At 42.5% G+C, this 23778-nt stretch overlaps 1 long non-coding RNA gene across 3 annotated transcripts; it reads right to left on the reverse strand.

The window, feature by feature from the left end:
• Positions 1-752: 752 nt before the first annotated feature.
• On the reverse strand, positions 753-23692 carry LOC139672107 (uncharacterized). 3 transcript variants are annotated; one of them, XR_011697860.1, is made up of 7 exons: positions 23427-23692; positions 17534-17764; positions 15871-15955; positions 12656-12832; positions 9227-9323; positions 8371-8482; positions 753-4929 (listed from the first exon to the last, which is right to left on the reverse strand). It is a non-coding gene; the product is annotated as an uncharacterized lncRNA (long non-coding RNA). The 3 variants fall into 3 exon arrangements; XR_011697861.1 differs by lacking the exon at positions 9227-9323; XR_011697862.1 differs by lacking the exons at positions 8371-8482; positions 9227-9323.
• Between the last annotated feature and the right edge of the window lie 86 nt (positions 23693-23778).

A 23778-nucleotide genomic window follows, 5' to 3' on the forward strand; every position in this document is an offset into this window, starting at 1 on the left:
GCGAGTCCCCAGCGGTGTTCGCGGCTCCAACCCCGAGGAAAACCGCGGCGCGACAGGGAGCGCCTGTGCTGGGATAGGGAGAAAGGTTTTCCAGCTCCTGCCGCCGTAGCGATCCCGGGGGAGCGGGTGAGCCGCTTCCCCACCCAAACCTGTAGCGTGGACGGGCGTCCTTCCTCCTCTTCCTCCTCCTCCCGGCGCTGCTCCCGGGGGAGCGCAGGGGGCGTGAATGTGGGTCAGGTGAGACATCGCCCAGACGTGACGAGCTGAGGTGCGAGGGATGCAGGAGGAGGAGGGAAAACTCGCTCTCTTAGGTTAAGAGCCTGGGGGGCTTACACCGCTCGTGTCGGGTTCCCAGAGCCGTGTCACAGCCGCTGCCCCGCCCAGAGGCTCCCACCGAGGGGCCGGCAGTGTCCGAACGCGGCGCCTGAAGCCCCTGAGAGCCGCGGGGTGCGCTGTGACCTCCGCGTACACCTGCGCGTCCTGCGCCGCCATGCACGGGAAGGGGTGCCCTGTCAGTGCTTCCTCTCAGCGAGACCTGAACGACTAATCCTATCCTGTCTCCGACTCCATGAGCCTTTTGGTTGACCTTAACCCGAGTATCCGTTAATAAAGAAGTAGGAGGGTCTGCTCCTCCAAACTCTTCATTCAAGGAGTCTTCAGCTCTGCATTTTTAAGGAGACTGCTTGTGTTAATAAGGATTAGACACGGTTCAAAAGGCTGGGGGGTCTTGTACCAGCTGTTTAACACACAGGCAGGTGTCTGAGTTTTATTGACAAAGTAGGAGAGCAAACATGGCAGCAGCAAAGATTTCCAAAGGAAGGATCATCTCAGGAATCTGAACATAACTTGCAGATAAACAAACAGATATTGAAAACAAATATATACCTATATTTTAACACTTCACATCCTCTGTGATATAAAAAGCTGTCATTTAGTTAATTCTATAGAGGGAAAGGGAATGAATCTTTAAATTGGTAAATTTTCTGCGTTTTGAAATCTGGCACTAAAGCAACTCCAAAGAGAATGTTGAGTATTTTCTCTGGGAAATAAAATTGCACCTTATTTTTGATTCTGCACCATATTTGGGACAGAAGCATTTGCATGTGCACCTCCCTGACTGTGCTTACACACAAAAATGTACAAACAAACTCAAACCACAGTTTTGCTGAAGTGATATGCAATGTTCCTGATAAGTATGCTAAGTATGACTTCAATACTTAATATTAACTATTATACTAAGTGGATTTATTATTACCATTATTATTAAATAAAATTTTAACTTGCCTGTGGCCTGATTTGGGAATGCCATACTTTGTGCCTGTTGGTGTTAAATTTTCCATGTTTTTTGACCAAAAAAATAAAAGACACTCTACAACACTTTGCATTTCAGTGCTTGTTCCATTCCCTTCCTACATAATTTTCTCACATTGTTACTTTTATCTACAGAGTGTGTGTCAAGACTAGAATATTTCATAGCTGCTCTCCTGTTTGAATTTCTAACTCCTAAAAGAGGGCTGAGCTCCTTTTATTCCTTTCTTTCTTCATTTCCCTTAGTTAAACACATACAAAAGTAATGTTAGTTACATACATACATACATGTTATTAGGAAGAGATACTCCTCTCTAATTTGAGCAGCAAACATCTGCAGTTTCTTCCTTGAAATTAGAAATGTTTAGAACTGTAGTGCTAACACATTCAGCCTCCATAAACCTACAGTCAGCTTGTGTGGTTATACACACACTGTGTAATCTTGAAATTTTAATCTTAGAGTTTGCTGCTGCCAGCATTTCTTATGCATGGTTTAGATTCCTCACATCTACTGCTTGAGTTTCCCTGTCTTTCTGAGTCACCTGTAGCCTAAAGTATTGTCTGCCCTCTTGTAAGGAAAATACAGTTTTTATTTGAGTCTCTAAACTGGCTAATTACACATTTTCACACATCAGTTTTACCTGCTTGCTTTTATGTATTGTCTGTCTTTGTGATTGGCCTTTAAGCTTTTCATGGGACTATTTGCCACCAGTAAAAATCAGAAATGAAATAAAGTCTGGAATTTTTTATGTACCTTGTGACTTGGAGCATGAGTTCTATCTGTGGCCTCTCCTGTTATCCAAATAGAACGTAACAATTATTCTTAATATTTTTTGCTTTCTTCTTTGTTTCAACATCACATTGGAAATAAAATAAATAAAATAAAATTAATTGCAAAAGTCCAGCTTAATGGATATCAGATGTTTTCATCTAAACTGCATAGTCCAATAGCAAGCAAATCCAGTTTGCCAGTGCAGACAGCATTGTCATGTTGAATCCTGTCAGGTCTTCCTGTATTTCCTTACAGATAAATAAATACTTCTTGACTGGTCTTGATTGTTAAAGGCAGTAGGGTATGTGCATTAGTCAAGGCAGGTAAAGTTCAGCAGACTGCCAGCTCAGGGGTCCAAAGATAACAATAGTTTTAATTTGATTTTTGAGTGAGGTAAAACCAATGTTAAAATCTCCAGGTGATCTGTTCTCCATTTGGGCTGGTTTTACGTTCAAAACCCAGCACCAAAGATCTGGAGAAACAGACTATGTTAGATAAAAGTTACTAAAATTGTAGCTGAGAATTGGGAATAAACCTTGATTTAATCCTTTGTCCTGAGCTTCCCAAGCATCGTTACAAGTTTAGTGCTGGTTCTGCCTCCCATGATCAAAGAGGAAATGTTAAGGGAATAAAACATCTTTTCTCTAAACCCTAAAACCCAAAAGAATAATCACCCAGCATGGACTAAAAATAAACCCCAAATTGGGACTGAACCACTTAAGATTTTATGGAAAGGACTAGTAAACTCTCTAAAGTCCCTTTTAAGAAAAAATATACTTTTTGTTTAAATAACCTTTTAGATATTACCATAGGTGCTGGCTTAAAAGCTTTATTCCAATCTTCTGAAGCCTCTATTCAGCCCTGATCAGACCCAGCTGGGGATGCTGTGTCCCATTCTGGGCTCCCCAGTACAAGGAATACATGGACACACTGGAGCAGGTCCTGTGCCAGGCCACAGAGATGGTGAAGAGGCTCAAGCATCTGATGTAGGAGGAGAGGCTGAGAGAGCTGAAAGGAGAGAAGTCTTGGGGGTATCTTTTCAAAGTGCATTAATAGCTAGTGTGGGAGTGAAGTACAGCAGCTGAGGAACAGACCTACTGCCAGACTCATTGCATCTGTTGGAAGAGTAATTTTTGGCAGCTGGAGTCATTACCCTTTTAAATTGCTGCAGATAAATCTGAACAGTGCTCAGGGATCAGATCTTTTATGTAAAAGCCCCCATTTAGTTCATATAGGATAAGAAAGCAAGTGTCCACAATAATTCAAAACTTTCTTCTGCTTACACAGTTTGAATAAATTGGTATGTTCAGTTTTGTTCAGGTTTGGGGCAGGACTTCATGATATAAAGCAATTTCAGAAAAAGTTTAGAGTTAAGTACATTTTAGCAATTAAATACTCTGCCTTTAAGCAAAGTGAGGGAAAAGAAATAATGCATAATGTAATAACTCTTTATGACAGAATGCTTCTTTATCTTGAGCTCGAGCATTGGATGAGAAGAAAAGGCCTCAAGTTGTGTCAGAGACGTTTAGACTGGATGTTATGAAAGGGTTGTCAAGGCTTGGAACAGGCTGCCCAGGGAAGTGGTTGAGTCACCATCCCTGGAGGTATCTAAAAGACATGTAGATGTGGCGTCTGGGGACATGGTTTAGTGGTGAACTGGGCAGTGCTGGATTAAGGGTTGGACTCAATGATCTCAGAGGGTTTTTTCCAACTTAAATGATTCAAAGATTCTGTGATTAAGAGCTTCTTTAAAAATCCTTGACTAGAAATAAAAATCCAAATTAAAAAGCTGCTTTTAAATACAGTTGACCTTAAATATGAGATGTCCTCTCAGTTTCTACAGAGATCATAGTACTTCAAGAGAGGAACATCATCCCAAAATAAGGAGGAAGCTTTCTTTTGATTAGATATGAAGGCCTTTGATATGGTTTTATTTTTTAAAATATACTTCAGTGCATTTTTATAATGTGGAATTTTACTTTTTTTAGAATGTATTTTTTAAAATGCATATGGTGATTTTTTTGTCCTCTTTGTTTAGAAGTGTAATCAGTGTATCTCTTCATTTGTCACCATCACGTGCTCATCATTGGTGGATTGCTGCTATCAGTGTTTTCAGAAATACAGAATTAATAAATGAATGCCTAACGAGTCCCAGCTAGGTGGCATTGGAAAATGCATTCCCATTCTCTAGGGAAATTATGCAGGTACTGAGCTGAAAAGCTGCTTCAGCTCATCTCTTTCAATCCTTTAGGGTCTTCAAAGTGTCAGTGCAATTCCTTACACTAAGCAAGTATCAGGAAATACCTCATGAACTTTTACCACAGCAAATTGTGAATAGAAACACCTCATTGTGCACTACTTTCAATGAGCACTCCTTATTTTTTTCCTTTTGAGTCTGCACCCTTATTTTGTTACTCTTTTCCACTCCCTCATTTGTACTAAAAGATGTAATTGTTGTTGTGAAAGTCCTCTTAAGGATCCAGTTTCTGTCAGCACTGTTAGACATGTCTGCTTTGTTTTCTGCTTTGGTAGTAAACCCTGTGTTGTTTTTTGGGCAAAACAAGGAGCATGGTGTTAGCAAACAGAAGACACTACAAATCATGTTCCTTCACTGGGGCCATATTCACAGAAATACAGTTTAAATGCCATATTCATCAGATCAGATGTCTGTGAGCTTGCAGAGGGAGGGGTCTTTGCAGCTGTGCTTACCTTGCTATGCTGGACCCAAAGGATTCTGTGAGCCTGTGGAAGCAGCTGCTCCCAACCTGGCTGCAGCTGTACCCATCCCTCACTGCACACACTTGCACTGCAGTTGTTTCTCATGTACTGTTCAAACCCTCCAGCCAAGCCTGCTCCAAAAGAAGCATAAGATCCAGAAATAGCTCCATATTAGAGTTTTGCGAGGGATTATGAGAGGTTTTCTGCATAAAACTCTAGTATGATCTCAGAGGATGTTTTGAAATCCCCAACAAATTGCTTCTCACAGAGGCTGGATTAAGATCTGTGGAGTACACGCAGTTATGGGCCTATGCTACATCATAGAAAGGAATGAGTAACAAAACTTGAATTATTATCATTATTATGGAAACAGCTCACTGTTGGTCTGCATTGTGATGCTTCAGTCCTTCAGTTCTATTGTATAGTTTGAACAACAAGGATTAAAGGTGCTCCTGTAATGAGCACTGAAGCTTTATAATTTCCCTGTGGCTTTTAGTACTTCTCTGGATCACAACACCGAAGTAAAAACAGTTAGAAGAGAACAGACAAGCCTGAGGATTTTGGCTAAGTCATTGTTTCCCAGGGACTGCGTAGCAACTTGTGGCTACACAGAAAGGAAAGAAAACAAGGAGGATGGGATGTCTGAAAATTCATGCTGTATTTAGTTTTCTTTTTAAACCAGCCTATGTACATTTTGGATGCTGTATTAATTTGGCTCACCTGAAACTTTTCTAATTCCTGTTACTATTATCCACCACATGTATTTTTTTGCTGTCTCCTTTTCTTTTCAGTAAAGCTCCCCCTGAATTAATGCTTGCGTGGGATTCAGAGGGAGGAGGCTCCATTGGAGGGAGGAAATTTAATAGGGCTGTGTGTAGGAGGATGAGCAGGTCAAGGAAGAGGAGGTGAACCTCATGTTTTGCAAGGAAGGGACAGTATCATGAAATATGTAGCTGGTGAAGGAACTGGAGCACAAGTCCTGTGGGGAGAGGCTGAGGGAGCTGGGGTTGTTTAGCCTGGAGAAGAGGAGGCTCAGAGGTGACCTCAGCACTGTCTAGAACTACTTGAAGGGAAGTTCTAGCCAGGTGGGGGTTGGTCCCTTCTCCCAGGCACTCAGCAATAGGACAAGGGGGCACGGGCTCAAGCTCTGCCAGGGGAAATTGAAGTTGGAGATCAGAAAAAAATTCTTTCCAGAGAGAGTAATCAGGCATTGGAATGGGCTGCCCAGAGAGGTGCTGGATTCACCATCCCTGGAGGTTTTTAAACACAGATTGGACGTGGCACTGAGTGCCATGATCTGGTAAAGGGACTGGAGTTGGACCAAGGGTTGGACTTGATGATCTCGGAGGTCCTTTCCAAACCAAGCAATTCTATGATTCTATGAATTAACCAGAAGAGGCAACAGCAGAAAGTGAAAGGAACAGAAAGGAAGGGCTGTGTTTTAATAGAAACAGGAATCAATGGCAAGGAAGTGTTCAGGGACACAATCCATATAGAGCAGTAATGAATCAAGGGTATCAGTCCTTTAGGAACAGAATGCAAACAGGAATAAAATATTTAGAACACTGCGGTATTTATCAGGCTATTCCAAACTGCAGCCTTTCATTAGATTATTAAAAGAGTCATGCACCAAGGAACATTCTTTTACATATTTACTTCCTCTAAGAAGTCACAAAGTGATCAAGGATTGTCTGACTAGATTAGCTGTGGTATTTTGCATATCAAGGCACTCAAACTGACTACTGTGCAGGGCAGCCAGATGCTGAAGGACAGTGGCTTACTGTTAAGCATCAGGCACAGTGGAAGTCTGTATTTCCTCAAGATACAAATCTTTTACATAATCCTTTCTGTATTATCCCCTATATCCTATCCCCACTAGATTTATGAAGCCAGCAATTCACTCTGATCCGATTACTTCAGTTAGCATCAACTGAAAACAGAAAAAAGTTGTACCTCCACCTCACAATGCTGTGAACATCTAACTCACTTTGGGGAAACAGGAGCTCCAGAGAAAATGTGGAATCTGGCAGCAGGGATTGCTGGTGACACTAAGACATAGAATTCAGGAATGAATTGAGCAAAGGTAGATCTAAACAATTTCTGCAGCATGTCCATCCTGGGCTGGTGACACTTGACCAGAGGGTAATACATTGATAAGAGGTGTTACTGATGTTGCAGCAATTAATCTGTGGAAGTACCAGTAAGGAACACAAAGCCAGGCACAGCTGTTTCCTGGATGAATACTCTGTGAGAAATTTACCTACTCTGTGCTAATGAGAGGTGAGTTGTGGGACGAGTCGACTGAGTTGTGTAGTGACTTAAATATGATATTAAATTATCACCCCAAACTGTTGATCATAATGTTATTAGTAAATGCTAAATCACTGTATCTCTGCAGCTGCCAGCCACCTACTCATCTGCCTCAAGCAGATCTGTTCCTGTTAATGAGGATTAGACACTGTTAAGGAAATTATTGATTTACATATGCCCAGATAAATGAAATTAAATTTGTGATATGCTATTGTACTTTATTAAGAAAAAAAAAAGCAGTATACTAGCACTTGAAAAGCTTGCAAGAATTCTGATCCAGACTATGATCCACTGCAGCCACGTTATCCTGAGTATCTAGAATTATCTTTCATTACTGCTATCTGCTGCAGAATTTCACAAATATACTTAAGGATTGTTTCATTGCATTGAATCAGGTACTACAATCCTGATAAATGAAAAGGCACCAAATATCCAGAGGTTTTTCAAAACTTAGTCTAGTGGTTCTCATAAATCCTAAACTCACAGAGAAAATTTCAAGAGAAAATATTCCTGGAAGACTTTGGTTTTCACATCCATGCATGGAAGGCTAGAAAGATGCTCAGTAGGATTAATTTAATCAACTATCTGCACCAGATGAAGAAGCTGTACACTTCAGGTCAGTGAAAACTGCCAGAGGAAGAGGAAAAGAGCAGAAGGTTGGCAATACACATCTTATTTTCATAATTTATATTCCATTCTCATATGTGAGGTGAAGAGATATGAGAGAATTCTGCAGGAATTATTGCTCAGTTGGGATTATCTAACAGCTCGATGGGCACTGGAAATCTTCACACAGAGCTTCACACCTCATGGCACATGCCAGTGGTGGCACACAGGCCACTGCCAAGCAACATGCCATCCAGGAAAGAGCCAAGAACTGCTGCTGCCACAGTGGCTTTCAATAGCAGCTTCAGGTACTGCACATCCTCCCCTTCAGGCCAGGGTCCCCAGAGCACACAGAGGGCAGGCTTTGTGTAGGAAGTTAGTGAATCCTCCTCAGTTAACACTCTTGGTGGGATTCACTTCCAGAGACCTCAGATATCTGAGGGAAGATTAACAACCTGGGTTATTCCACATCCTACTCTTTGATAACCCTGAGCTACCCAAGGTGGATATTATTATTTTTTCAAGTATAGCTAATTTTGCATTATAATAATACTTTTTATTATTGTTAACTAACTCTTGCCTTTTTTTAAATTGTGAGTTTTTAATTACTCTGCCAAATTCCCCACTAATGGTTTCCCCTTACATAAAAAAGCTACCTTTCTTCTGCATGTTTCCACTCCTTTGTTACATTCCTATGAGCTTGCAAATCTGTAAGCACTTGTCTCCATTTGCAGGCCAATGCAGGGAGGTCAGGATGTTTATAAGGACCTGGAATTCCAAAAAAATCATTTTATATTTTAGTTTTGATTATTGCCACTTAAGCATAATGACAACATCCACCTAGCTAAAAGTTCAGTTTCATTGGAAATTGCTTTTTTTTTCCAGTGAGCCACTGCTAATCAAAAATGTATGAGCAATGTTTTCATAAGTTAAAAAAAATAGTAAAAGAGTCTCATAAGTAAAATAAAATAAAAAATGGAGAGTGAACAACTTTCTGTTCTAACGTGGCCATCTGTCATTTATAAAGACATCACCCCATTAACCTGTCTAATCAACTCCATTCTTTTTTCAAAGTTGGTTAAGTAAGTTTATGAGGAGACGTAGATGTTCTCTTGATTAAATCTGTTGTAAAACAGCCTCCCTGGTGTTCTGCTTTGTGTGCATTTGCACATATAAAGGTAATTACAAGTACATAGCACTACTGTAAATTCCATGCTTGTCATATTACAGTACCTGACATTTTCATTTCCTCCTGGTGAAAACGAAATCTGATATTTTCTGCTCAAGCAATAATGACCAATTAGAATTTGTTATTATTAATGTTTATCCTAAAGTACTCCAAGCCCCGAGGTGAATTTATAATGTGGAAAAAAGGGGGTTGACGTGTTGCTATACCACCTTCAGCCATTCCCCCTCAAGCCTGGCTGTTCCCTCAACAAACTGGGAGATCCTTATGGAAAACCCACAATTAAAGGGAGAATATTACTGAGCTCAAGTTTAGAGTTGAAATACCTGATTCTCCTCAGCAGAAATGTCTGTCTCTGAGCTTTCCTCCCAGATGTTTTGCTTTTATCATAGGAACCAGAGTTGAGTGCTCCTGCAAGTAGCTCTGGGGAAGTCGGAGTCAGTTAAGTTGCATTAGTGCTGATGCAACGTGGTCACTTATCTGCATCGGGGTTTCCTCAGTGCCTGCAGGTTCCTCCAGTCATGGGGGAACTATTGCAAACTGACCCTTAGAAGAGCTGCCCAAGGAATGAATTTTAATAACTGTCCTGTACTGGAATCACAACAGGAAGGCTTCCATAGTAGGCAGTCAAAGTTTATGCAAATAGCTGAAATACTGAGTATGTTTTAAAAGCTTTACTGGTCACTTAAATAAGTCCCAAATAGGTTGTATTTGATAAAATGTCAGTTTTACCCCTGCCAATTTCAACATCAGGGTAACTTTTTAATTGCCTGACTTCTTTTGTTTAAAATAAAACACATGTCCTAAAAGGGCATGAAGGGAAGTTGTAGCCAGGTGGGGGTTGGTCCCTTCTCCCAGGCACTCAGCAATAGGACAAGGGGGCACGGGCTCAAGCTCTGCCAGGGGACATTTAAGTTGGAGATCAGAAAAAAATTCTTTCCAGAGAGAGTAATCAGGCATTGGAATGGGCTGCCCAGAGAGGGGGTGGATTCACCATCCCTGAAGGTTTTTAAACACAGATTGGATGTGGCACTGAGTGCCATGATCTGGTAAAGGGACTGGAGTTGGACCAAGGGTTGGACTTGATGATCTCGGAGGTCTTTTCCAACCCAACCGATTCTATGATTCTATAAATCCTGAGATGAGTAGATTTACCATACAGAGACTTTTTTTAGAGATCCTTCAATGGTGATGGAAAGCACATTTGTTCTTAGAGGAGTTTCAGAACCAAAGCTCTTAATTATATGTGAAATCTTCCCTCTAGAAAACCTTCCTCTTTAGAGGTAACCTGAGAGATAGGCAACACACAAACCCTTGATGAAAAGAGGAGGAAAGGTAGTTCTATATCATATGTGGAAAGAGAGAGAAAGGGTTAAAAGACAGCAAGCAGTTGAAATTATGTCATGACATATCATGTGGTAGAAAGCAGATGACAACTTTTGGGATGCTCCATTTGGAAGGTGGAAACAGATCTCTACTCTCCCTGAAATGCTGTGGAGGAAGCTGGTAAAGAATCTGTTGAGGAATGTTACAGCTCGAGGAGTGGTCAGCACATCTCTTGACAGATCTCAGGGTATTAGAAATTCAAAGGCAGCCTAAAAATATTCAGACATAAATTAAATACTCTTAACCTTGTATCAAGCACAGAGACTCAAGAATGGAGAATCTGACGGGTCACTTTTTCTTCTTTCCTCTTTCCCACAACATAAGCACCTCTATCACAGTTACAAACATCAAGCAGCAGCTGTTCCATCCCTTTTTTCTCTCCCTGAAGAAAACTGACACTTGGAAAAACAAGGAGTAAGCTAATGCCACCTTTACAGTCTAAAGGCCACTGCATACAATAGCATGCAGCAGCTAAAATTCTAATCTAGTGTTGGCAATTTAAAAAAATCAGAGGTTTTGCACAATTTGAGCTTTACTTTACTGGCACTCCTCTTACAATTTTATGTTTTCTTAGAAGCGAAGGCAGCTCGTAGCAGCAGAAACAGAGAGTAGAAGCAGCAGTGGCAGAGGATGTACTCTGAACTTCAGCTTGTGCAGGCAGATGGCAGACAGGATCTTATGAGAATCATAGATTTGATTGGGTTGGAAAAGACCTCTGAGATCATCAAGTCCAACCCTTGGTCCAACTCCAGTCCATTTACCAGATCATGGCACTCAGTGCCGCGGCCAATCTCAGTTTAAAAACCTCCAGGGATGGGGAATCCACCACCTCTCTGGGCAGCCCATTCCAATGCCTGATTACTCTCTCTGGAAAGAATTTTTTTCTGATCTCCAACTTAAATTTCCCCTGGCAGAGTTTGAGCCCGTGCCCCCTTGTCCTATTGCTGAGTGCCCAAGAGAAGAGACCAACCCCCACCTGGCTAGAACTTCCCTTCAGGGAGTTCTAGACAGTGCTGAGGTCACCTCTGAGCCCCCTCTTCTCCAGGCTAAACAACCCCAGCTCCCTCAGCCTCTCCCCATAGGACTTTTGCTCCGGTCCCTTCACCAGCCTTGTTGCTCTTCTCTGAACCCGCTCCAGCCCCTCAATATCTTTCCTGAACTGAGGGGCCCAGAACTGAACACAACACTCAAGGTGTGGCCTCACCAACGCAGAGTACAGGGGAAGGATCACTGCCCTGGTCCTGCTGGCCACGCTATTTTTGAGCAACCCCACCCAGTGGAAGGTGTCCTTGCCCATGGCAGGGGGTTGGAACTGGATGATCTTTTAGATTCCTTCCAAACCAAACCATTCTGTGATTCTATGATTCACAGGAGGGTGCTCTGAAGGGGAAAGGCCACAGGGACTGGTCAGCCTCCTGGAAGCACAAGGACAGTACATCCTGAACTGCAGGAAAATGGGTGTGCTCAGCAGGCAGCCAGACTGGTTGAACAGGAAATTCCTAACTCAGTTTCAGTGTGAAAAGGAAGTGTAAGGGGCTGGAAGTGGGGATGGGCTGAGCAGTAGAAATAGAAGTTTTGTGGCACTGCAGGGATGGAATTGGGTGTCCCATGCTGTTGCACATTGACATAGAGCTTGTGGAGTGCCCAGCCTTGAAAATTTAAAAAACTTGAGTATATAAGACCTTAAGCAACTCGACTGAACTTTCCAATCTACATCACTCAATGGCTCTGGGCTGTTCACAGAATCCAGAGTCACACAGGCCAGCCTAGAGCTCTGTGCTCAGGGCACTGTGCAGCTGAGGTTTTGCTGTCTCTGCAGAAAGGCCACTTACAATTTTAACTTAGTCATATGAATAGAGCCTAATTTAAACCTTATCCTTACTGTGTCATTTCTGGCAGTCCTTCTTTTCAATTTGTGTGAAATGTATGTACCAGTACGTGGGTTTCTTTCTTGGACGGAATGTCAGTTTTCAAATCACGATCTGCATTGTCATGAGAATTTTAAAGATGGAATCAATTAACAGCCTGATTTAACTTCGGCTAAAATTGTTTTTCAAATGTAATACAGACTAGAGGCTACCTTTTAATTGTTTCTTCCTATGTGTATAGGCAGTTTATAAAAGTATAATGTGATATTTTGAAATGAGAGGTATTTCAAGTTATTGTATAAAACTTATTTTGAATATTGTTTGTTATTAAAAAAAAGATATTTAGAAATATTTTCTGATACCCAGTCACATCACATTAAAAAAAAATCCTGTGTCTTGTTGGCTTTGAAAAATATACAATATGAGAGTAACACAGATTTTCTACAACATTCACTGCACTTCTCATCCAACATTTTATAAAATTGATCTAAAAATACTTACAGTATGGAAGTGAACTAGATGACCTCTTGATGGCACTTCCTGTAAGCTATTTCTGTGATTTCTTTGTCAGGATATCACATTATTACAGGTCTGAGCCCAGGAGTGAGGAATCTTTCTGCACAAGCCCATGCCTCTTGAAATGCACTGAGGTCTCTTTAGTTAGATTTTTGTATTTAGCTGAAAGAGATCCAAAAAGAGAAAGCTTAGGAGCAGAAATGAAGGTAGTGCAGCTGGGCTGGTTTTGATGTCAGTGCTCTGGGTGGTTATTTTCCCCTCTTTTATTTTAAACACACTTGCAATACCAGGGTAAAGATATTTATCCATTTCAGAAAGATACCTCTTTTTCACTTAAATTTGTATCTTAAAAGGATACAAAATTAAAATAGATGTTATCAGATGTTGGCACAGAACCTCACTGTTCGAATTTAATAAATATTGCACTCTTGCTTAAAGAAAGGAGCAAAAATTGAATGAAGGGTTTGTGATTCAGCTGTAAAAATTAACTGTAAGTATCCACACGTTTTTAAAGGCTTGAATTCCAGTGTTACAAGAGTGTGAATGTTGCTGGGGACTGGACATAGTATTATCCTAGTGCTAAGTCTATTTTCTGCTTTTTGAAAAAGAATTTTCCACCAAGATTATGTCTGCCAGATTTCTTACACCACTTGCTACCCTCCAATATTTTGAAGGCTCCCATCATCTTAATCCAAGCTATAAAAGGGATGATTTGGCCCTGGGAGTACAGACATGCCACTTCCTATGGCACTTCAGGCACCTGGTAGTCTGAAGAGTACAATTTGAAAACACTTATGTGAGCAAATAACCATGTTCTCCACTCACTAAATTAATTTAATGAGCCACATTGTTAAATTATACTGCAAGCCATTCGTGATCCTTGAGATGAAACATGCTACTCTTCAGATACACTGAAATACATTTTATACCTTGAAAAGGGAAAAAAATCACAGAAATATCTTAATTTAAGTGTGGCATCTGATCTTTCATATTTTTAACATATTGGCCTTCTACAACTGATGATTGGGTAAAGAGACATTCAGGCCTTTTAGACAAAAACTTTTAAAGTCTCCTTTTCTTAATTTGAAGTGGGTGCTGGATAAAATGCATGAGGAAAGTCAGATTTTTCTGCCAACTACAGCATAGTGGAAATCTTCTTGCATAATGAAGTGTTAACTAAGTCATGCTTTTGGAGAATGATTTAAAGTGTGATTCCAGCACCAAGAGACTGTAAAAAAAGCAGGGCTCCATGGTGTCTCAGTAATTTCAGCAAAAGATATGCTGAGTTTGCAAGGAATAAAGGTGGGAATGTTTAGTTTGGGATTTTTTTCCCCTCTTAATTTCCAGTTCCCCAAACTCCTCCTTTGGGGTTTTTACATCTCAGGCATCATTAGATGGAATAAATTATCATCAGACTAAATTCCATGATTAACTATAGCTGAGTTGGAAGTACAGGAGGAGAGACTTCAACCTGCACCATCGGCAGATTTGGTGGGAAATAACTGATAAAGAAAATGCTCTATCACCTCACAAGGGCTCTTTCACAAAATAATCGTTTATAGAAGAATCAGAGCTTTCTGAAAAGCATAATAAGTAAAAACAAGCTTATATAAAGAGATGCATGATATCCCAGCTTCAGGAAAACTCACTAGCAGTTTTATGGATAAACTTCACATTGTTCTATCAAATATCAGGATAAAAACAGAGAACTGAGAAACACATGGAAAAATAAAATTTTGATAATCATTTCCTTAGGAAAATAAAAAAGGGGGAAGTAGAGAGAATATATAGGAAGGCTCTAAAACAGGTAAATCTGAATAATCCACTGAAGTATAATTTAAAAAGGCAGAGGATTAAACAGCACAGGCACTATCTGCCCCCCTACCCTGTTTAATTTACAGAAGTAAAAAATTAAGAGGCAGCATATAACATCTGGTCTCTATTCCCTACAGAGACCACATTTAATTGTACTTATACTAAGAGACCATGATTTTTGTCTAAACAGCTTTGTGCTCTCCCAACCAGGCTAAGTAGCCTGGCTCTGCCTGTACACAGTCTCTCCAACCCACTCTCGAAAGCAGGAGGGGATGGGGATCTGGGGGGAGTGGGGAGAAGTGGCCCATTCCCAGGGAAGGGAAGCTCCCTTCCCTTTCCCCACTGTTGGGGTAGGGGGAGAGCTGCAGGAAAGGCTGTGGCCTCAGCAGGCAATACAAGAGGTGAGAGGGACTGGTGAAGGGACTGGAGCACAAGTCCTGTGGGGAGAGGCTGAGGGAGCTGGGGTTGTTTAGCCTGGAGAAGAGGAGACTCAGAGGTGACCTCAGCACTGTCTAGAACTACCTGAAGGGAAGTTCTAGCCAGGTGGGGGTTGGTCTCTTCTCTCAGGCACTCAACAATAGGACAAGGGGGCACGGGCTCAAGCTCTGTCAGGGGAAATTGAAATTGGATATCAGAAAAAAATTCTTTCCAGCGAGAGTAATCAGGCATTGGAATGGGCTGCCCAGAGAGGGGGTGGATTCCCCATCCCTGGAGGTTTTTAAACTGAGATTGGCCATGGCACTGAGTGCCATGATCTGGTAAAGGGACTGGAGTTGGACCAAGGGTTGGACTTGATGATCTTGGAGGTCTTTTCCAACCCAATTGATTCTATGATTCTATGATTCTATGAAATGCAGTGAGGTCCCTGTTATAATCAGTGCTGGGAAGTGAGCCACGCTAGCAGGAGCTTTTTCTTCATGATTTATGTGTTGTACCATAATGTTTTGCTACAGTGGGATTCAAACTATTCAAAGTATTTTTAATTAACCAGGACCCATAAAAGAAGAAAGCTATACCCATTCAAGAAAATAGGACAACAGGGAGCCAGGGTTCTAAGGAAAATACTGTCAATGAGGCACAAGGCTGCCTGAGTCTTGACTTATGCTGTGGTGTAAATATTTAGGGCAAGCTAAATAATGTAAATCTGAAGCAAAATCAAAAGCAGAACATCAAGCAGTCTGTAACAGTGCTATGAAAAAGGATAAACTCACCAAGAACAGATGCTGCCTGCCAAAGAACTTGGACTACGATTTTTTTCTGCCTAAATTACACCTGAACTCTTGACTAATGTTACTCCAAGTGAAATTTAGGTTTGACTAATCTATTCCTTAATACCCGCTACTTGTTGGCAAAAGTAAAGAGTTATAGATAACAAAATTAAATACCTTTTTCCTAAATGAGAGGCTTTTATGCACAAAGCTGACTGCAGTGGATTTGCCATGGCAGGAGGCCACCAGGATCGAGCTCGCTCTGCAGAGATACAAAGTTGGGTTGGCTTTTTTTGCTGTGTGAGTTATTTCTGTAGATTTACCCTGTCTGTAAGATTTACTAAACTGGAAGTGCAAAAACAGTTGTAGGAGTTATCTGAGAAGGAGAGAGGAGAACTTAAAACAAAGAGCTTGTGTTTTGTTTTCCTTTGCTTGTGGGGTAAAAGCAAAGAGAAATTTGGGGATAGTGTGTATTATGTATGCTTTAGGACAGCTAAAATAAAAGGGAAGATTGTTTTTTCACATCTAGAAGGAATAATTTTCTTGATTCAGATACTAAATAAAATGCTGATAATTCCTTCCTCAAATATGGAGTACATAAATAAGTTATACAAGAATACAGATTTTGTTGTGCAGTATATTCATAAATATTAGATAAAAAAGGAATCTCAGTTACAGAAAACAACAAAAGCTAGTGCAGTCTCTTGAGTTTTCCTTTTATTAAAATAAATTAGTAGTCTGGCTTGGGTTCTTAATTTCTATCCAGAAGTTAAATATGCTTAAATAAATTGACTGCATAGAACTTCCAAAGAAAGAAAAGCCCAACGCTGCTGTCAGATTTATGGAGAAAGTTTCTTGGTTTTATCTGGTGGATTGAAAAGTGTATGCTAAATAAAACACAGTTTCTGTTGATTACTTGATAATACTTTGTAAGGTCTGTGTATAAAAAAAACCCAGCAGGTTTCTATAAAGAGTCTGTTTTGGCAGGAACTGCTAGTTTTCACTGTTTTTTTTTTTAATAGGTACCACAAAGATAAATTTCTGAGGGACAGTTAAAAATATCTTTGACATAAGTAGCAATAAGCAAGTGTTATTCAAAGCTTGGTTATTTGAATAGAATTAGTAGAAATCCATTTTGTTTAGACTGAAAACCTGAAAGGACAAACTGAACAAGGCTTTGTTTTAGTAACAGTCATACCCTGAAGTGTTGACTGAGCTCTGCAGTCTTAGCTCTTCATGATTTTAAAGGTGCCTTTCTCGTTGTCTGCACTGTGTGATAAGAGTAGTGACTTCTCCTTCCTTGTAAACTGCATAAAGATCCTTGGACTGATATGATTTGATTTAGGGAAGCTGAGATGAAGATAGTTTCTGGTACTTCCATTGTCCTTATTTTACTTCATGATTTCTAGAAAAAGGCACTACAGAACCCCTCCACATTGAGGAAACATTGCAAAGACCAGTAAGTTTGGGTGCTAGAGACAAAATCTCAAAGCAGTTAAGTGGTTTCATGGGAAATAGACAAAGCTAGAGGAGAAGACAGGAGCTGTTGTTTCCAAACGTTTACAGGGAGATACATAACATGGCTTCTGAGTTACTAAAGCTTCTATTCCTGCGAGGGAGTTACAACTCTTTATAAGGAGACAAATAGTTCCTTTTCCCACAGAGCCTTTCTGCTAGAAACAGAGGCGCTAAACCTTAGTAATTGAAGTGAGAACTTCCTCACACTTAACTTTCAAACCCAGTTCTAGTACAGACAAACATATATTTCATAATCAGTTTTCACCACAGGAAATTATTTTGTCTGACATGGTGGGTATAAAACCCACATTGCACAGCTTACCTTCACTTCTGTCTCATGGGCTGGTCTGATGGGCCCATGGGCAGGAATAGCTCTGTTTCTTACAGTCCTTCCCCTTCACTCCACACTGGTGATGCCACACCTGGAGAACTGCGACTCAGCTTTGACCAGTGGCAGATCTTCCTTGCATCCTGCTGGAACTGGCTGTTTGCCACAGAGGCACTTCCTGGTGGCTTCATAGGAGTCACCCCTGCACCTCTGCTGCTACTAAACCTTGACACATAAACCCAATACAGGAAAAAAGAATATAAAAAGTGAGAGGGTACAAGAAACATAGGCAAGAATTTAAAAATACATTGAATTTCATAGAGGAAGATGTTAAATGAAAATTTTAAAAGTGACAAGAGACAAAAGATAGCAGGAGGAATTCATCAGTGATCTGTATAAGGGATTGAGTGCACCCTCAGTCTCTTTGCAGTTGACACAAAGTTGGGCAGGGGTGTTGATCTGCTGGAGGGCAGGAAGGTTTTGCAGAGGGATCTGGACAGGCTGAATTGGTGGGTCAAGGCCAGTGGTATGAGGTTCAACAAGGTGAAGTGCCGAGCCCTGCGCTCGGCTTGCAACAGCCCCATGAAGCACTACAGGATGGAGGCAGAGTGGCTGGAAAGCTGTTTGTCAGAAAAGGTGCTGTTTGAGAGCAGCTGCAGAACATGAGCTAGCAGAGTGCCAAGCTGGCCAGGAAGGCCAAGGACATCCTGGTCTGTACCATAAATAGTGTGGCCAGCAGGACTAGGGAAGTGATTGTCCCCTTTACATGACACTGGTGAGGCCACACCTCAAGTACTGTGTCCTCTTCTGGGCCCCTCAGTAAGACATTGAGTTGCTGGAGCATGTCCAGAGAAGGACAACAAAGCTGGTGAAGGGACTGGAGCACAAGTCTTGTGAGGAGCAGCTGAGGGAGCTGCTGTTCAGCCTGGAGAAAAGAAGTCTCAGGGGGACCTTATCACTCTGTACAACTACCTGAAAGGAGGCTGTAGCCAGCAGGGGATCAGTCTCTTCTCCCAGATAATAAATGACAGGACTAGAGAAAATGGCCTCAGGTTGTGCCAGGGGAGGCTGAGATTGAATAATCAGGAAAAATATCTTCACCAAAAGGCCTGTCAAGTATTGGAACACCACCCTGGAGGGATTTGTAAGACATGTAGACATGGTAGGGCGGTCCCGTGGTGTAATGGAGAGCACTCCGGACTCCGAATTCCAAGGACCTGAGTTCGAGTCTCAGTGGGGACCATCCCCTGGCGGTTCAATGCCTCCCTACCATCCCATCCCGTCAGATCGCGGATGCTCAGCAGGGTCAGTCCCGGTTAGTGACGGGTGCTGTGACAGTCCCGAGGACTTCCTTGTCACTGTCCAAGCTCGCTCGGCCGTAGCAGATGGACCTTAGGACTTAAATGGTGGGGCCAGTCCTGCGCACGCTGAGCCTCACCTAAAATACCCACTGCGCAGACTGGAAGGGCACACCCACGTGGGGAGAGCCCTGCCCAAATCTGCGTTCACGAAGTTTGGCCATACATATGTACATATAGACATGGTACCTGGGGGCATGGTTTAGTGGTGGGCTCAGCCGTCCTGGGTTACAGATCGGTTGGACTCGATGATGTTAAAACTCAAAGCTCTTTTCCAGGCTGAAGGGTTCCGTGACCGTGAATTCCGACACGCGGACGGGGAGCGGCCACAGGACGGGAGTGATGCCGCAGTGCCTCCCTCTTGCCACCAGGCGGCGGCAGCGAGGCGGCTGAGCCCCGGGTCCTGCAGTGTCGCTCTCGGCCACCAGGCGGCGGCAGCGCCCGCTCCCGCTCCCCGCCGGGTCCCTTTGGAATCGGCACCCTTTGGAATGCCCTGCGCTCCTCACCTCGCTTATGGAAAGGTGTTATCGGTGAGATATCGCTGCAGCACCCCACCGCGGGGAGCTAAATCTCAGCTGTTTCATCACCCCCTCGGGGCAGGAAAAACTTCCAAGATGGGAGGGGAAAGGAATGAAGTGCCTTGGGCCGCTGTTTTTACGGTCACATGGCTCAAGCAGCTTTGGTGAACAGTATTAAGGGAGATAAATAGAAATACAGGCGGCCTGGTCTCTGAGGAGGACGGATGCTGCTTTTTGTCCCACGTTAACATGTTCCTGAGGAAGTTTGCTCTGCCTTGCCAGGGACTCCCTGCAGAAAAGCAGCATCTCATCTATTCCATGCCTCCAGCAAAGCAGACCAGTGTTACAGCGTGGAAGGCAGGTCTTATGTGGGTATTACTCTGAGATACTTAAATTAACTTCCTACTACCCTCTTAGTCCTTTTCCCATCTAAGGAGTTGAAAAATTCCCATTTCTGCTGGAGTGTCATTGAGTCCTTTAGAACTGCTGTGTGCCACAGAAGCTCACCACAAGGCTGCAGCAGCACTGCAGTGTTGTGTCTATCCCGTTACTTGACTTGCTGGGGAGTTTTGTTTTCCACCTTTCTTCTGTAAAGTGGGCAGGAGAAGATGAGCCATCCAAGCAACTTTTTGGGCTTACTGCAGCTTTCTCTTGTCTTTGTGAGCCATCTGGGTGGGGCTGCAGACGCTACAGCTGCCTCCCTAGACCAGAAAGGGAGGCTGCATGCAGAGGTCTTTGTGCAGCAGCTGACTCTCAGGGAGTTTCTTCACAGGTGATGCAGCATCTTTCACTCGCCTAGCCTTAGACTGGTGCTTGCTAGTCCTGGGATCTGTGCTTCTGGGTCAAACATACACCTCCTGGTGCTTGCACAGCATTCCAGCCCCAGTGTGCCTCTGAGGATGATGGCTTTGGGCCTGCAGTCCAGGGAAGGAAACCTTTTCCCACTTTTTTCTCTTGCACAGGTGGAGACTCAATGCAAAGGTTTTGCTGTGGCAGAATTGGCTGGGAGTGGGATATCCAGGGAACCCAGACACCTGAACTACTCCTGCCTGCAGGCACCACCCTGCAGGCTTCCCTCAGAAACCAAAGTGAAGCATTCAAAAATGGATTTTCCAACCAATGGCTCCTGTGGTACTGTACAGCTCATTCCTATGAGAGTTGCCAGTGGGAGGAACCACAGCCCAGCTAGGCATGGAATGCAACAACAAAGATCTCATCTGTCACCCAAGGGCTGCAGATCTCAGCAGGACTTGGCTGGTACTCGTGCTTTGTGCTCTTTTTCTTCATGGAGTTGGCATTCACAGAGTCTTTTCAATAAAAGGGAAATAGTTTCTAATATGAATCAGTGCAATAGGAATTGCAATGCCACTTATTTGACTGACCTCAGGGTCATGTTTCGGGATTTATTTCTGTACCAGAGTCCACAGTTATATTTAATGTGCCCTTTGGATGCTTGCAGGGAACAAGGAAGGCAGATGAGCAGACATGCCCTAGAAGAAATGCTGAGTTCAGGGCAGTAAGATACAAAAGTAATTCTGTCAGTAAGTAATGCATTTACAAATATACTGTGTTTCCAATGGAGCAGGTGATGACTGTCCTGTACAGACAAGGGCACAAGGCAGGATAGCTCTGCAGGGAGAGACAGATTGTTGCCCATGTAATGATTCAAGAAAAGGGCATTAGAATAACTTTGAAGTCCATCTATCATCTCACACCCAGCTTTTTCTGTTGTCCTAGATGTGTATGAGCTGTAAATGCTCAGGCACCCTTTAGGCTGGCCTTTGGGTGGTTTTTGCTTTCTTCCACAATAAGGCACTTTTGTCTTCAGTATTCCCATAAAACACTTCCAATAAACTGCAGCTTTAATTACAGCACATTTAAAGAGGTGAGTGGTGAGCTGGTGTTGTCCAAAGAAGTGAAGTGGGTGGCTGTAGCCCTCAGACTGCAGAGGAACCTGGCAGTCTCATTTTGGTGAAGTACCAGTGTCTGGGCCAATGTTCAGACTAGCCAGGGAACACTTGCTGAATAGGTAGGAAGGCACAGGGTAAAAAGCTGACTTAATGCAGGACTGTGGCCCTGCATTTGAAATTCTGCACCTGTGTCATGGTTTAACACCAACCAAGAACTCAGCCCTGCTCACCCACTCTCTTTTCCTGGTAAGATGGGGAGAGAATCAGAGGAGTAAAAGTGAGAAAACTTTTGAGATAAAGATAGTTTCTGGGTTGAGATAAAGTTAGTTTAATAGGTAAAGCAAAAGCTCCACACACAAGCAAAATGAAACAAGGAATTAATTCACTGCTACCCATGGGCCAGCAGGTGCTCATCCATCTTCAGGAGAGCAGGGCCCCATCATGTGTAACAGTGACTTGGGAAGACAAATGCCATCACTCTAAATGTCCCTTCATTCCTCCTTTTCCCCTCAGCTTTATATGCTGAACATGACACATCTGGTTTGGGATATCCCTTTAGTCATTTGGGGTCAGCTGTCCTGGCTGAGTCCCCTCCCAACTCATTGTGCACCCTCAGTGTCCCTCCTGGTGGGGTGGAGAGAGGAGCAGAAAATGCCTTGGCTTTGTGTGAGCTCTGCTCAGCAATAACTAAAACATCCCCGTGTTATCAACACTGTTTGCAGCACAAATCCAAAACCAACTAGTGTGAAGCAAATTAACTCTACCCCAGCCAAACTCAGCACCGCCTGGTGCCGTGAAAGGTCCCAGTTCTCAAGAGGAAGGTACAAGGAGATGCCCAACAGCAACATTCTAACCAAACCTTTTCTTTTAGCACCCAAGAGAGACACAGTGTGAGAATCAAAAGGCAATACTTTCACTCAATGAGGCTGAAAATAAAACCAAATGGGTAAGTTACCTGAAAATCTCCAAAGCAATCCAGTCATTCCAGATAAACACCTGCACAGCATGACAGACAGGTTTCCTTGGTGGTTAAATTAAATCTTATCAAGGTGTAAATCGGAATGCCAGCTTACAAATTACCATCATAAAACATTGCTGGAGGTTATGTTTTCCTGTTTCTTTTCTACAGCTTATTAACTGTATCTTTCTGGAACATGATGGTTTAGATTTGTCATAGAGTAAAGCAGAAACTCAATTCAGCTATGAGTCCTAAAATATTGGAAATAACATTGTGAACATCTGCTAAAGCTGCTTGTGCCTTCATTCATTGGCTGTTACATCCACTTGAACCCATTTGGTGTTGTTATGAAGATGTATGCACAGACATAAAGCTACCAGATGAGTTACAGCTACTCCCTGCATTTGCCTTCAAAGAGGCTGAAGGTCTGTCCTGTCAGCTGGATTGTCCACCTGTAACTGATACCCCTCTCCCTGATTTATACTTGTTGGGAAAGTGCCCAAGAAGCAGCTGGGCCATCTGCCAGCTTGCTGATTTCTTACTGTCATAGACTGAGGTCTGTGAAAATAGACTTTGCTGCCCTACAGGATTACTTAAGTGCATTACCTTGTCCTTTGAGACAAACAAATTAAATTTGTTGCAGCTGGTGTATACCATGTTATACTGGGCACCCTGCCTTTTCTTTATTCCAGCCTTACAGATGGAAAAACATTCATTGAAGGAAGATGGTAACATATTGTGCACTAACTGACATTTTACTCCTCCTGGAGTCCTGTTAATCTTTATCTCCCTTAAGTTGTTTCTAGTCAGAAGTTTCAGAAATCTCAGTAAGAAACATGGAAAATATTTTGCATGGCTTTGTCAAATATTTTGAATGTAGTTTGTGCAAAGGTCAAATGTTCCTATGTGGTCAACAAGTGATAAGCAACATTTAATAACATGCCATTTAAAATGAGTTAGTTAAACCTAAAAGTGCTGCTTTTCCAAAGGTTCACACAGTAATATGCTGAATTCAGAAACAGGTACATTGTCACTGTAGTGGTAAGAAGAGGCCTCCTTGCCAAGGCAAAGGGGAAAGCAATGAGGTGCCTGTGGAGAGGAGGAGGTATAAATCTTGCAGAAACAGCAGACAACTCAACTCACCTTGCACAGGGTATTAATGCTGACCCAACAGCTGCTCTGCTGGTCTTGGCTCCCCTGGAATGAAGACCTGGGGTCCATGTCTCCTGTGTGTAGCAGCATTGGCTATCAGCCCCTGCAGAGATGTCTTGTGGAACAGCTGGCTCTCCTTCCCAGCTGCCCAGAGTCTGCCCATGGCACTACAGCACGTGGAAAGGATCCACTACTCTGGCTCTGCACTTTCAGCCCACACCTAAAGCAGCATGTTGCAAAAGAAGCACTTTAGCATCTCATCTGCTATTCACACTGTGATTTAGGATTAACAGTTGTTAGGTCAAGCAGAATAGGGACACAGTTTTGTTTGTTGCAAGGGCGT

The sequence above is a fragment of the Pithys albifrons genome, chromosome 5, assembly GCF_047495875.1.
Source record: "Pithys albifrons albifrons isolate INPA30051 chromosome 5, PitAlb_v1, whole genome shotgun sequence".
Classification (NCBI taxonomy): Eukaryota; Metazoa; Chordata; class Aves; order Passeriformes; family Thamnophilidae; genus Pithys; species Pithys albifrons.